The sequence below is a fragment of the Misgurnus anguillicaudatus genome, chromosome 13, assembly GCF_027580225.2.
Source record: "Misgurnus anguillicaudatus chromosome 13, ASM2758022v2, whole genome shotgun sequence".
Classification (NCBI taxonomy): Eukaryota; Metazoa; Chordata; class Actinopteri; order Cypriniformes; family Cobitidae; genus Misgurnus; species Misgurnus anguillicaudatus.
In genome coordinates, this window is record NC_073349.2 from 26251908 (window position 1) to 26267381 (window position 15474).

General features: G+C 37.9%; 1 long non-coding RNA gene across 3 annotated transcripts in view; it reads right to left on the reverse strand.

The window, feature by feature from the left end:
* The window catches only part of LOC129430334 (uncharacterized), a 113840-nt gene that overhangs the window by 86625 nt on the left and 11741 nt on the right, over window positions 1–15474 (reverse strand). For all 3 annotated transcript variants that reach the window (XR_012372959.1, XR_012372958.1, XR_012372960.1), the window contains exon 2: window positions 9196–9274. This is a non-coding gene — a long non-coding RNA (uncharacterized lncRNA). The remainder of the gene's footprint in view (window positions 1–9195; window positions 9275–15474) is intronic.

Sequence of the window (15474 nt, forward strand, 5' to 3'; positions counted from 1 at the left end):
TATATATATATATATATATATATATATATATATATATATATATATATATATATATATAGTAAGTAATTAAGTAAATAAATAAATGAGTAAATAAATAAATAAGTAAATATAGAAGTAAATAAATATATAAATAAGTAACTAAATAAATAAGTAAATAAATAAATATACACACACACTTAATTTTTTTTATTTATTTAGATTTTGGTATATTTTATATTATATATAAACTAAATATAAATATATAAATAAATAAAAATCTTACATTTATACATGCATGTGTATATACGTGTATATATTTATTTTTATTATTTATTTAATTTTATGTATATTTACAATAAAAAAAATTACATTTAAAGTTTTTTTTATTTATTTAGATTTTGGTATATTTTATATTATATATAAATTAAATATAAATATATAAAAATCTTACATTTATACATGTATGTGTGTATTTAAATATATATAATAATTACATACAATACACACACAAATATGTTATGCAAACAAAAACTTTTATTTTGTATGTGATTATAATTATCATCTACTTACTGTAGTGTGTTCATGTAGCTCATTGCGTTAGTAGCGCAAAAGGTTATGGATTTGATTCCCAGGAAACACACATACTATTCACCTTGAATGCCCTATAGATAAAACCAAATGCATAAATGCAATGTATATGTAGTAAAGTAGTACTTCTGTCAGGTAGGCCAAAACCTAATTAATACTGAAAATAAACAACATTAGATACCCATATCATGACTAAAAGGAACTTTACAAAGAAACTGATGTAGTACAAAACACTGCCAAGCTCATCAGTGGGGGTTGCGTTCCTCCTCTCATTTGTTATTAATAGAGCAAAGTGTTGATTATGCCCCCCTTCCCTTATCAACTCAACCGGCATCCCTCCCTCCTCCTCCCCTGCCTTTCAAATGCCAGCGTATTACTACTTTCCTCCCATCTGACAGAGCTGCCAGTCACTGCAGAGATGGATGCCACTCTCGGGAGGACTCCTAAGCCTTGCTATCGACTTATTTGTTTTGCTGATCCAACAACTCTGTGATCCTTCATCTAAGGTGAAAGGTGGACGCCGTCGGCTACATGTATAAGTTCGTCCCGAGCGTGGGGGAATGTTGTACAAGCGTGCAATTATACAGAGGGCTGGATTTTGCAGATGAGGAGGGGGACGAAAACTCTGTAAAGGCTCTTTTCTTCTTAACTGAAGGGAAAAGGTCACCGCAGTAATGTTGTGTAAAGGCTTCATTTACTGGAAATCTCTGGCAGAGAGCAAAGCCATTTTAGACGTAGCAGAGCACCTCACCTCTGTGACCCGTGGCCCTGTCCGAACTAACATTTGTATCCCGGTAATGATTCCCCAGGATTTTGTCTGCACACCTTTCGGCCTGTCGCCTTTTCCGGTGCCAATTCTCTACCCACCTGAGTGAGAGAAAAAACCCTGTCCCGATTCTGTCACTTCCACCCCTGCATCTGCTCTCACTCTTCCTGGAGGCATCTGCGCAATTTATTCGTCGGAGAGCTAATCAAGAACAGAGACAAAACCGAGACGCCTTGAGTCGCTCCTCTTTGAAGGGCACTGCAAACAGTGGCCGGTCATTTAGTGCTCCGCCGCGCTGCCCCTCATTTCCCTGCAACTTCACATGCGCGCTCTCCCCCGCAAACGAAGTGCAAATTGGTTCCAGTGCTCATTTATGCATGCCAGTCCCCTGATTAAAACAATGTAAATGATTCATTCAAGACCTGACTTCCAGGGACACGGGGAGGGACATCATTAACAGCACAGGCTCGGACCACTCGCCGGATGCTGGGACGACTTTGTCAAATCAATATAAAAAATTTAGCCACACGATCTATGTTGTATAAGATGTGTTATATAGTAATTCATTACATTGCTGTATAGTTATGAAATGCTATGTTAGCTTTTGCAAGACTGGTAGACTCTGTTTTGTTCGAATGAAACATACAGAAATTCAGTTTAAAGGGATTGTTCACCCAAAAATTCTGTCATGATTTACTCACCCATGTTGTTACAAACCTGTATAAATGTATTTGTTCTGATGAAAACAAAAGATGATATTTTGAGAAAGGTTTGTACTCAAACCGATCAGGAGCCCCATTCACTTCCATAGTATCATTTTTCCTACTATGGAAGTTAAGGGGATCATTCATTAAAATATCTTTGTTCGTGTTCATCAAATTTGAATGTTTGTAACAACATGACAGTGAGTCAAAAATGACAGAAATTTCTTTTTTAGATGTACTATCCCTTTAAATGCACACACCTGATCCATGACCGTCAAATTACAAATATTAAAATATATTCGATAATGCTAAAATAAAGTGTTGTGGGTAACGCATTAAAAGTAACGCATATTACGTAATAAAATTACTTTTCTGAAGTAACGAGTAAAGGTAACGCATTACTTGTACACATTATGTACACATTAATATTTGAGTTACTTTTTTAAAAAAGGAATGCGAGTTACTTTTCAGTTTAATTAATTCAATTAAAAAATAATAATGTACTGAATTAAACTGAACATATTAACATTAAGCGGGAACAGTTTAAGTCAAAAACGGAGATGGCAGGCCACAACTTGACATTTTTGCGATCATAAAAAACTCCTGCAAGGCCTGAAAGAGATCAAGTCTCGACCAAGTAAGAAAAACTAACACAGAAGTAAATTAAGCATTAATTTCCATGAAAAGTAATGCAATTAGTTACTTTTTTGGGGAGTAACTTAATATTGTAATGCATTACTTTTAAAAGTAACTTTCCCCAACACTGCTAAAATATTTATATTTATGTATCAAACACTTTTATTTAAAGTGACTTACAGTACTGAGCTACATGAAAGCCAGAGCAATAAAAATGCATGCATAGTTTTCATTTATATTGAACTTTTAAGTCATTTTTGTTTAACGAAAACCATCTAAAAATCCAAGATACATTTCAACCCATTCAGAAAATAAGGTACAAGAGCGGTCAGTGGGACTTTGCCCATTACAAGGTCCACTGCCCATTTTTTGCCCATTTTTGTTTAACGAAAACCATCTAAAAATCAAAGATACATTTCAACCAATTCAGAAAAAAAGTACAAAAGCGGTCAGTGGGACTTTGCCCATTACAAGGTCCCACTGCCCATTTTTGTCCATTTTTGTTTAACAAAAAACCATCTAAAAATCAAAAAAACTATTTTTGCACCCTGTCTAATTAACTTAAATGAAACAAGTTAATACAACACAATTTTTTATTTTTTTGTCTCAACCTATATTTTTATAATGTTCAATCTGCTTAAATTTAAAAAAATTACATGAACTTAATAATTTTATATTGGGACCACATTAATGATTTTTGTTGCTTTTACTTACTGGGCCGTGAATCTGTATTTCCCAGCATGCTTTGCATGCAACTGCCTTTGGAGATTAATTTTTTTAATTAAGTGTTATTTTATGCATTTTTAGGTAAAGAGAAAGACTTTAAAGTGTTTAATGTTCATTTATCTTATTGATTAGAAGAGTTTGTGTTATATTTTTACAAATTGTTTGGTTACCATCGTGCAGAAGAGTGGTGCTTGTGGTTAAGTTGTGGATGTGACGTACATACTTCTTTAACTGTGTGTTAATGCCTGTTGAAGATCAATCTCTTCTCACATGTTCATCCAATGTGTCATTAGCATGCTAACGTGTGCTTATGCTAATTAGTATTATATAGAGACAATTGTTTTAACTAGACTTTTTTGCTTGAATGAACTTGTTTTGTCTTTGTTGAACAGACCAGAATTAATTGCGTGGAAGTTTTCCTTAACTGAATTAAGTTTATTGAACAATATATTTTTATGACCAGAGAAAATATATTTATCAAGTTGGTGCAACAAAAGATTATTTGTTTAAATTTACTTATTGTATTCTTGTTGTACAAGCCAAAACTAATTTCGTGGAAAAGTTTTCCTTAATTCAATTATGTTGAATGAACAAACAATTTTTTTGAGTGTACATTTCAACCCATTCAGAAAAAAGGTACAAAAGCGGTCAGTGGGACTTTGTCCATTACAAGGTCCAATGCCCATTTTTTGCCCATTTTTGTTTAACAAAAACCATCTAAAAATCAAAGATACATTTCAACACTCTCAGAAAAAAAAGGTACAAAATCGGCCAGTGGGACTTTGCCCATTACAAGGTCCCACTGCCCATTTTTTGCCCATTTTTGTTTAACGAAAACCATCCAATTAGAAAAAAGGTACAACATCGGTCAGTGGGACTTTTCCCATTACAAGGTCCCACTGACAATTTATATTGCCCATTTTTGTTTGACGAAAACCATCTTAAAATCAAAGATACAATTCATCACTCTCAGAAAAAGTACAAAAGCTGTCAGTGTTACTTTACCCATCAAAAGGTCCAAATATGTACAATTTACCAGCCTAATACCTAACGTGTACCATTTATATGTACCTTTAAGGTACTAATATGCACCCTTCAGGTGTACTTCGTGAAACAGTACCGCTCGTGCCAGCTTTGTACCTTTTATCTATAAGTGAACCATACGGTCATCACATGCACCACTTGATTAAGTAACAATGCAAGGTTAAAAAAATAAAATCGGAATCCCATAAAAAAATAACCATCAATAATTCACTGAACTCAAACTTTACCTTGGCAACCACCATGAGCCAAAGAACAAGTCCTACCTCCCTTTATTCAATATTCCTCAGTGTGTTTAATGTAAGCAGCGCCACCTCTTGGCTGACAGTGGTACAGCAACCAAAAAAACTCCCAAGTGGCTGTCCAAAGCACAACAGTCGCAGGACCTCCAAGAGAGCTATAAACATCTACAAACGGTTAGGACAGTTGGCACACATATCAAATGCTCTCAAGTCACATTACGTGAAGTGAGACAGATAAAGTTTTGTGCAAACGCCTATGAGCCCGGTGGGGAATTGCTTTTAAAAGTGAAAAGTAAAACTACTTCGCTATCAACACCGAAAAAGTGCATTATATCTTATGTGGAGTGGGTTTAATGGCCCGCTGTGTTGTATGGAGTGTGAACTACGGTACGTCAACTCATCTGGATTTCAAGCAAACCATCAAAGCGCAAGGCAGGGACGTTCAAGCTGTCGGACATCAAAGCACACCTGACAGTCGTTCATGCTTCTGCGAGACACTGATAACCTCATCGATCATATTTGTTTGGCAAGACAGACAGAAAGAGAGAGAGAAAGAGAGAGAGAGAGAGAGAGAGAGAGAAAGAGAAGGGAATGAGAAGGGTTGAAGTCATAATTAATGGTCTCTTTTGTAGTAACTCCACCTGGTCTGAACCTTTGGCCCAAGGCTTTCTGAATGATGCAAGTCCATCCGTGCAGAAACACCTGGAAAGATTCTCCTCCCTTTCCGTTTTACATTCTCTCCTTCATTTGACCTCACAAAGCTCGGGTTACGCTTTATCATCTGCACCAAGATCTCAACATCATGTCATGAATGTGTTTTTGATTTATTAAACATTCCACTACATCCGTGCAAATGTATTTCCTACTGTACTATTTACATGCGGGTTGGTCTTGATTATAAGTTTGGCAACGTGTCCTAACTACGATGCTCATCCGTACAGTCACATTTACATTTATGCATTCGGCAGACACTTTTATCCGAAGCAACTCAAAGTATACATTTTATTCCTTGGGGTCGAACCTATGATCTTTGTTTTGCTAGCTGTAGGAACACAACCAGGTGATTCTTGCGAAATTAGACTTATGAGGTGTCATGAAACATTTTGATAAAAAAGCAAATGCTATCAAAATAAGAAGCATACAGTTATAAACATCTCTTTATGTAGTATTTTGCACATGATTTTAAATGACATCATACAAACCAATTTTGTTGTTTTTTCCACATTTAAGAGGAAAATGTTCATTACCGCAACGTGTCCATGAATGGATTTGGGTTCTTTGTCATGGAAGTATTTATAATTGGTAAATGTAGAGACAATAATAAGGAATATAAATGTGTCCAAGACCAATTTTCTCATCCTCCGCAACAATTTTCAATTGTTAAACCCTCAAGGTACTAACTTTTTTTTTTTAATTGTTGGAAGGGACATAATTGACTGTGACACTCAAGATGGCTAACAGGTAAGCAGTTCTTTTTTTCTCTCCAGATAAAAGTTGAAATTTTGTTTGTCATTGTACCTAGACAACTTTTTAGTTGTCATTACCGAAACATGAGTTTGTAAATGCATATATTTAATGTAATATCATGTTGCGGTAATGATAATTTTTGATAAAAGTAAATAATTCTATAGGAAATATTTTTTAAATCCTCTAAAAATAATGTTTATAGTAAGTTCCGACCTTCATCTTATATGTGCAAAAAAAATTGGCTTCAAGGGCTTTTTTTAAAAAAAAATCTGACGCTGGACACCTTCTAAGTCTGGATTTCGTGAGAATCACCCAACCATCTGTAAAACTTTTTCATGTTGTTGCAAAGCTTACTATCCACTGTGCGCAAGACGAGGGCCGTAACCCTAAGGGAAAACTTCCTAATATGATAAGAGTACTTTCTAAGAAAGCAAGCCTCTATGGAAATCCATCTTCTTCTAGCTAGAACATTAAGATTAGACAGGTAATATAATAATGATAGCATAACTCAATAAAAAAGTAAAAGAGTCAGCTTACGTTTTTGCGAACCGCACAACGTCATTTAGAAAAGTAAGACAAGTTTTCTGAACAGCTCTGTGCATCAGTAATTGGTCAGACAAACGGATGGTCCCACCCCGAACGCACGCCACTGGTTGCTATGTTGCTATGCTGCTATGTTATGTCAGGTGGGTTGTTTGTTTGCTCAATTCAAACTTTTCAAGTGAATTAATCTTCACGTGGCCTTTACTCGAGTCTGCGTATCATGGTGTGATTAAAGGTATTTTAACATCATAAAAAGCACACACATCACCTTTAGACCCGCTTCACGCCACAACAGGGCCCTATAACGCATCTTTCTTCGCTAAATCTCTGCATCTTTCTCCAAGTATCTGCCCGCTGGTCCCTCTGCAGTCTGCAATCCAGCACAGTTGCCATGGCAGCAGCAGCTGTATCCGTGGTGAGGGAAGGAAGCTGGCACCCCCAATAACACGAGCCCCCCTCCCTCCTCTGACCCGCAGCTGAACCGGGGCTGAGAGCAGAGGTCGATGGCTCGGAGCGGCCGCATGACAGTGAGGAATGACAGCGAATGGGAATGAGAGGAGGGAGTAGTGGAATACAGATGGGAAGAGAGGAGGAGATAGGAAAAACGAGAGACAAGACCAAATTTAATTACTATCAATGAAGGGATCTTCAAAAAACAAATCGACTGCCAATTTTTCGGTGGGCTGTGTGAAATTAAGGCACCGTACAAAATGAATGGAGCTCCGCTGCTGGCTTTTTATCCTCTAGTGAAATAAAAAAATGCCCACAGCGGAGACGAACAGATTACTTGCGTGTGCCATTTTATGTGTGCACTTGATATTGTTTGTCGCAAGCGTGCAGATGTGCGTTAAAATGCTCGTCTGGTCGAGTGCGTTTGCGAGTTAGATACGGGCAGAGATGTCAAGTGAGTTGACCTTTGACTGCGCCTGCCAGAGGTCAAGCAGTTTAGGTCAGTGTCCTACATATAGCATTACATGTTCTTGTCACCTGGAAAATCAAAGAAACTTGGGAAGACATAAGCATTGACAGATTAAGCCACCTTTATCCCAAAATCAAAGCCGAAACGGTGTATGATTGACGCTCGATTTCTTTAAGCAAAAAATTGCAACGTTTACTGTTTGTTACATTTTACTCCTTAGAAATCTGATTCCATGAGTTGATTAAACATAAAAACATCAAGGTGTTTAATTACTGTAAATACTGATATATACGATATATGACACTGAATATATACTCAACTATACAAAAGGCTGCAATAATGTGCCTTACAAATGGCGCAATGCAAAAGATGCCAGAAGATAATCTCAGACAATGAGAGATGGAAAAGTGAAAGTTTTGCTTTGATGTTTTAGAAAGGGAATAAAAAAACTGTCCAACCTGTTTTTATGTTTATGGTATAATGCCGATTCATTTTGATTTATGTCATAATGGACCTTTATTTAGGGTAGACAATATATTTTATAACTGTGAGGAATGCATTTAAGACTTGTTCAATTTGTCAAACTGTCTAATTTTCAAAACTATTGTTTTCTGAAGTTTTTCCATCTACTGGAAATTGTTTTAGTAAAAACATATTTCAGTATTTTATCCGCTTATTAACTGACAGTAAAACACAACAGTACAACCAACCAAACAGACTGGATTTTTTACGGATGAATTTACATTAAAATTAAATCAAGTAAGGTGTTGTTAAATTAACGTAATTTACATAATTTTGGATTTTTTACATTTTACAAAAAAATTACATTTAAAAGTTTTACATTTTGAAACACTACTATTAAATAATTTTTCATATACATTAATATATTTATCATACGTCCTGAATTAAAAACATGATCATCACTTTGATCAAACAAGCAGGTCTGACTTTTTATAAGATATATATTTATATATATATATATTTAGATTACGTTCATTTAATGTGAAAGTAAACTCAATGTAAATTTACAAAAATAAAAAAGTTAATTAAATACTGTCTGGTTTGTAAATAACACAATTTGCTCTTGCACCATCATAAAATAAAATCATTAAAATACTTTATTTTATAATAAAATAGCAGAGATTATAAAATAAATAAATAAACAAACTGTTTTTGCATTATTGTGCACAATTTTTTTGTTATAAATATTAATCTTAAAATGTAAATAAATGGACACTAAAACTGTAATTTATTAATATTATATGAATATGGCCTATAAATCTACCATTAAACTACAATTAAGTTTTTCTTCCCCATATTATCCCTAAGCATAGAAAATACAAAATATAAGCAGTATAAGAATCAACCATTAAAGCAAACCTGAAACATCTCAGTGCACAGAAACAGAAGAAGGCTGTAATATTTCTGAATTAGTGAAATATACAAAAACATATTAATGAAGCACTTGTCTGCAAAGCACCATCTAGTCCATCTATTCATTAAGATTATAAACTAAGATCTGCAGATTATTCAATTACCATGCAGTTCATTTGCATTCAGGTACAAAAGAAACATTTCAGGTACCTGACTGAGGCAAACAGCGCCCTCTGCTGGTCATTCGTCTGCACTTCGCCTTAAACGCCGGCACAACGTGTGTTCTTCACTGTGGAAATCAATAAAACATGAATGCTTTCAGCTTAATATCCATCAAAACATGACACATTCTTTCAAATGACTTTAATGTATTCCTTATATTATTTCTATATTCCTATATAAAGCCTGTCAATGACAGCACTGTACTGATGGAGACGGGTGTGTGCAGATTTTGTTTAACACTATAGCTGATGCTAACAAAGCAGAGATTGTTTGTTTCTGCTGTAGCGTGGTGCCCAAGCATCCTTTTTCATTTGCTTGTTTTCCAGATGTCGTGTCCTCCATATCACCCTGTCCTCGTCCTGCTACCCTCCCTCTCCATCTCTCGCTTGCTCGCTCTCCCTCCCTCTCTCTCTCTCTTGCTCTCTCCCTCGCTCTCTCATCCCTGCCTGCAGCAGCTTCATAGACCCTAACCGCATCAGGCAAGATAGCAGATTGGAAGTACAAGAGATGTCCATCCATCAAACGGAAGAGAGTTGAGAACCGAGGGAACACAGAAAGGCAGCGAAAGAGAGAAAGTGGCAGCACTTTTAAGCTAAATTAGAACCAAACGTTTATCAAAAGCTTTAGTTTCGACTGTATGGTTCTATAAGGAACCTTTAAATAAACCAAAAACATGCAAGGACTATGAAAAACAGCAACGCAGACCTGCTATATAAAAAAAAGTTTGTTATAATGGCAACATCTGTGCTGCTGGCCTATTGTGGCATCATCACACCACTACTGCGGTTTGACTAACCTAAACTATTCTACACTCAGTCTGAATATACAAAGGACACGTCCAAAAACACCAGATGCACGGATGATGCCACACACCAGCCATCTCTCCTGTGCAAACAACCCTTTTGTTCTTGTTTTGTTAAGACAGGCCGGCATACTGAGGTGTGAGCCATGTAGTCTGGGTGGGTCGTGTTTACGCAAACACCTGTTGCAGAGCAGACGCCCAGACAAGGAGAAGACCTGAAGGACAGCTGCCTCGTCTGGCAGGCAGCGGGTAGCGGCTACTTGATGGATGGCACCGAGTTAGAACAGGTGTGTAGTGGGAGAGTCCTCTGGACTCTTACCCATGATTCATGCAGACAGGCTATGCGTGCAGAAAAAAATGGAAAACATACAGCGAGTTCTGGTATGCGGGGCACGTGGGAACGGTTTGGGTCATACTTGGGTTGTCCTGCCACTGGCTCAGTTTTCAGGAGCGTTTTATCTTTTACCTCCTCTTTATCGCCGTGATATAACGCTTCACTTCGTTCTGCGTATCTCTGGCACCCCTGCGCTGCATCTGTGTATCGCAACGCTGCGCCACCCCCCATTCTTAATGTGTTTGTAGCTGATCGGGCGCGCGCGCACTCTCTCTCTCCCCACAGCACGCTCTCCATCTCCATTTCTAATTCCCTCCCTCTATCTCTTCACCTCCCTCTCTTTGTATCTTTCCTCTTCCTCTCTCGCCCACCTTCACGTTCTCTCACTCCCTTTCTGGGCTGATGAATCACCTTCCCCTCCCGTTGAACTCGACTGAATCCAAGGGAAGCAGTGAAGAAGCATCGATCAGCGTCTCCAACAGCCCCACAAGCCAAAGCGCAGAAAACACGGACACAACAAACCGGTGTGCACGGATGCATGCGTGCTTGGCATCAACCTCGCTCATAAGCGCTTGCTTACCAGGCACAGGGGAATACGAAAGTGAATACGAACGTTCCCGGTGTGCGATTTGCATGTTGCATGTCGTCATTGGTCCGTTGCGATCCACACAAGATAGTCAGAAGGTGCATGTTTGCGTTGTGCATGTGAAAAATATGTGAAATCAGCACAAAAGGGTACCATAAATCAATGCACATTCTTTTGACCTATAAAACTGGGAAAAAGCAAGAGGCTGAACAAATTGCTGGCACTTGCAAAACACACAATAATTTTGATTTGCACTGAAATTATCTATCAATATCACAGATATAGTAAGTCAAGGGGGGTACTGAAGTAATGTTGCTACAACTAAAACAGACGTGAACGTGACCACATCAGGTTATGAGCATGAAGTCCCCCTTAAATGTAACTAATTGCCACCACCACCACACCTCTCTTCTGACCTTAGCTATTCTTACACGTAATTAATCATTACGTAGCCAAAAAGAAACCTTTGACCGTAAATAAGTGGACTAACAGGAAACAAATGTATCAACACACAATTACAGGCCCGAAATTTCACTGACACCAGGTTCTATTTCCCTTCTCTATTAGGCATACGCTGTTCTGTCTCGGACTGGTGGCGTTGTGCCGATCGCCTCTCTTGTTTTGTTCCTAATGTACTGGCAAAGGCAGACTCCATTAGTCCCTGCATGCACCAAACACATTTATGTCCCTCTTTCATTTCCTGCTTTTCATTGCACCATGATACATCAGCACGCTCATAGCAGTGTGAAGAAACCTTTCTGTGAACTTGTAGTTGCATGTTGAGGGTGAGTGCCACCTGCTGGCCACCGCTGGAAATGCAACTATTTAAAGATTCACAGCACGGTGGTGCATGGAATCGAACCTATACGCTTTTTTGTTGCTATACCAACAAAAGCTTCTGGATCACCCAGTTCAAGGAGGATGTGGATTCCAAAACATGGAAAAAACAAACAGACAGCCTATTTATCAAGAGTCAACATCGTGGAGAACAGACAGGAGCCCCTCGAGAGCAATCTCACATTCCTACCATTTTCTGACACAGCCAACAAGAATGTATTCTCAGTACACGTTTTGTGAGTCATCCACGTGTGTAAATAGGAAAAAATTGTTTCTTAAATTCATTTGTGTGTGTGCATGCCACCACAGGCGTATAAGCGAATGTGCTTATTATCGCTAATTCCTGCAGGCCTACATTTTAAAAGGTTTAAAATGTGAGTTATGTTGCGTGAGTTGCAAGACGACAGCGGACATTGACAGATCACTTTAGGCAGCCGAATTGCAGGTTGTTACGTCCCCCTGTCACCATCCTCATCTGTCTGGTAGGTGGCCGTACCTCCGAGGCACTGCACGATCCTCCTACCGCCAAGGATCACACGGTACAGGCTGCCAAATAAAGACGCCCGGTCTTGCTCACATGCAAACTCGATGTGTTTTTAAAATCATGATAGTTACGGGGTGGTGATGAAACGGAGCGAAGCCGCAGGAACAGGGGGAATTATTCGTCAGCTATGCGTGAGGTCAAATGCAAGTTGAAACAAAAGTTACATTGGCAACGTCTCCATCTTCACAAGCTTCAGTTTTGGAGTGCACTTTTTGCAATCTTAATGCTTTTGCTATGTTGCATGCTAATATACATTGGATTTTAATTTAGTTTTGTGCATGTCAGGTTAAATATTAAGAAAGTTTGATATTATTTATACTTTATTTATCACATTGGATACAGAAGGTGAAAAAGAGAAAATAGGGTTGTGCATGACCCATGCAAGAGATCATCTGGGTTACACACTGTAAACCCTAATGTTGTCTTTACTTACACAATCACGTAAACATCACTTAATATTTTCTGTTTTAAAGCCAAAGCTTAAAAGGTTTAGTTGATTTAACTTTTAAGCTTACAAAATCCATTAAACTAAACATTCAAGTAAAATGAACTGAAAATTATTAGTTCATGTTGTGAGGAATACCCGTAATCCTTTGTGCCTGAATATTTTGATTATTTTCTGCCTTTCCATAGAATAAAAACTGACAAGAACTTTCACTTCTCAAATATTTGTTAATAAAATGTCATATAGGTTCAAGCTCTTATATTATTGATGTTGTTTTGTTGTAAATTATAATTTTGTGAAGTCACCGTTCAGGTGATCAGTGTTTGCGTACATGAAGCCTGTTCAGAACATTTTATTGTATTTCTCTCCACAGTACTGACAATGTTAAGTGAACTTTATTGTTTAAGTACATTAAATAATCGTAAAGTTTGGTGAACTAAACAATTTAAGTCAAGTCTACATAAGCACCAAGTTAAGTAAACTTAAATATGCACATTTTGGGAGAGCCCATTACTCAATTAAATTGAAGGAACGAATTTACTCAAATCATTTGAGTTCACTCAACTTATTAGGGTTTTCAGTGCATGCGTACAAAAAAACTCACATAGTGTGCATAGCATAGCTTAGCTTTATGCAACCTTAAAGCTTTTGCTATATTGCATGCTTATATGCATTGCATTTTAATTTAGTTGCGTGCATGTCAGGTTAAATATTAAGAAAGTTTGATATTATTTATGCTTCATTTATCACATTGGATACAGAGGGTCAAGAAGAGGAAAGATAGTTGTGCATGACCCATGCAAGAGATCATCTGGGTTACATGCATACAAAAAAAACACACCGTGTGCATACATAGCATAGCTTTATGCAACCTTAAAGCTTTTGCTATGTTGCATGCTAATATGCATTGCATTTTAATTTAGTTTTGTGCATGTCAGGTTAAATATTAAGAAAGTTTGATATTATTTATGCTTCATTTATCACATTGGATACAGAAGATCAAAAAGATGGTTGTGCATGACCCATGCAAGGGATCATCTGGGTTACATGCGTACAAAAAAACACACATAGTGTGCATAGCAAAGCATAGCATAGCTTCATGCAACCTTAAAGCTTTTGCTATATTGCATGCTAATATGCAATGCATTTTCATTTAGTTTTGTGCATGTCAGGTTAAATATTAAAAAAGTTTGATATTATTTATGCTTTATTTATCACATTTGATACAGAAGGTCAAGAAGAGGAAGGATGGTTGTGCATGACCCATGCAAGAGATCATCTGGGTTACATGCGTACAACAAACACACATAGTGTGCATAGCATACATACCACATAGTACAGTAAGAGAAGTATGCTATTCTCATAGCCTATCTTTGCAGAAAGGCAAACACAAATCTATAAGTGTGACAATTACTGCTCTGACTACATGTCGCCCCCTGCAGGCCAAACGTGACTATGACTGATCTAACATTTCTCCAGCCTGGTACCAATATTAGGCTCGTGCATGAAGAAATCCTGGCAACTTTATTTCATCCAATATATCAACATTTCAGAACATTAAATATCTCACGTCGCAGCGGGCGAACACCGAAAACCGAAAACCGTCTCGCCTCCCGCAAACCCGAACTGATTTAAATCGAGTCACGACTCGAAGAAATGACGACCATTAAATTTTAAGTATAGAAATTTGTAGAGAAATGAATACACCGTGCCTCCCCGCCCCCATTGCCGGGGATCCGGCAGGCTTGCAGATGCTTTATGGCGGGCAATTCAGCTACAGCTGCTATCTGCACCATCTCAGGAATGACCGCGCTTGGAATCAAGTGCAATAAACCAGACTGGAATAGGAGGGACAAAGGAAACAAAAGAGTACTAGTCCGTCTGGACGACCATTTAGGGGGAAAGAAGGGGGGTGGCTCACTGCCCTCTTTCTTTAGCCAAACAGTGAAGGGAAAATGCCACACGCATTCACACAAACCAGCGAGAGCAAAAGCCTCACACTGCGGTCAGTCACTGGGGGTTTGCTGTTTGTTTTCTCAGGACTGGCTCAGAAAGGCAGAGGACCGAGTTTTCCACGCTTCCTCTCTCGCATACACACTTCGGCCTCGATCTCTTTCACACCCCGATCTTGTATTGGGTTTTGTGTTCTGGGCCTCAGGAAATCCCCTCCAAAAAGAGTGTGAGCTGTTATTTATGTCTCTCGGCCTAAAAAGAGTGCTTTATAGCTCACGTCAAGGAGAAGCAATGGGGGAGAGAGAGGCATAAGGATGAGCCACCGTAAGAGATTCAAGGCAGAGACGAACCCTCGTCCAAATCCTCATCTAAATAAAGGCCTAATCAGAGGCAAACGTTTACCTTTACGGAATAAAAATGAAAGATAAATGAGAGAATGCATTGAAAAATACTCAAAATGCATTGGACATCTGCCCGAAAGTGACCAAATGCAGGTGTCAGTCAGTGCTCCTGTAGCTTATTTGGTAAAGCAATGAGTAGGAAGCACAAAAGCTATTGGTTTGATTCCTGGGAACCCCACATACATAAAAAGTTTAGCTTGAATGTGGATGCTGCTTTGGATGAAAGCATCTGCCAATGCATAAATGTAAAATCTTAAAGTCACCCCAAAAAACAACAAGCAACTCCGATTTAATGATTTAATAGTTTTCTATAAAGAAATGTCTTGTCAATACGCTTATCAGGAATTTTTGGTAATACATTGTTT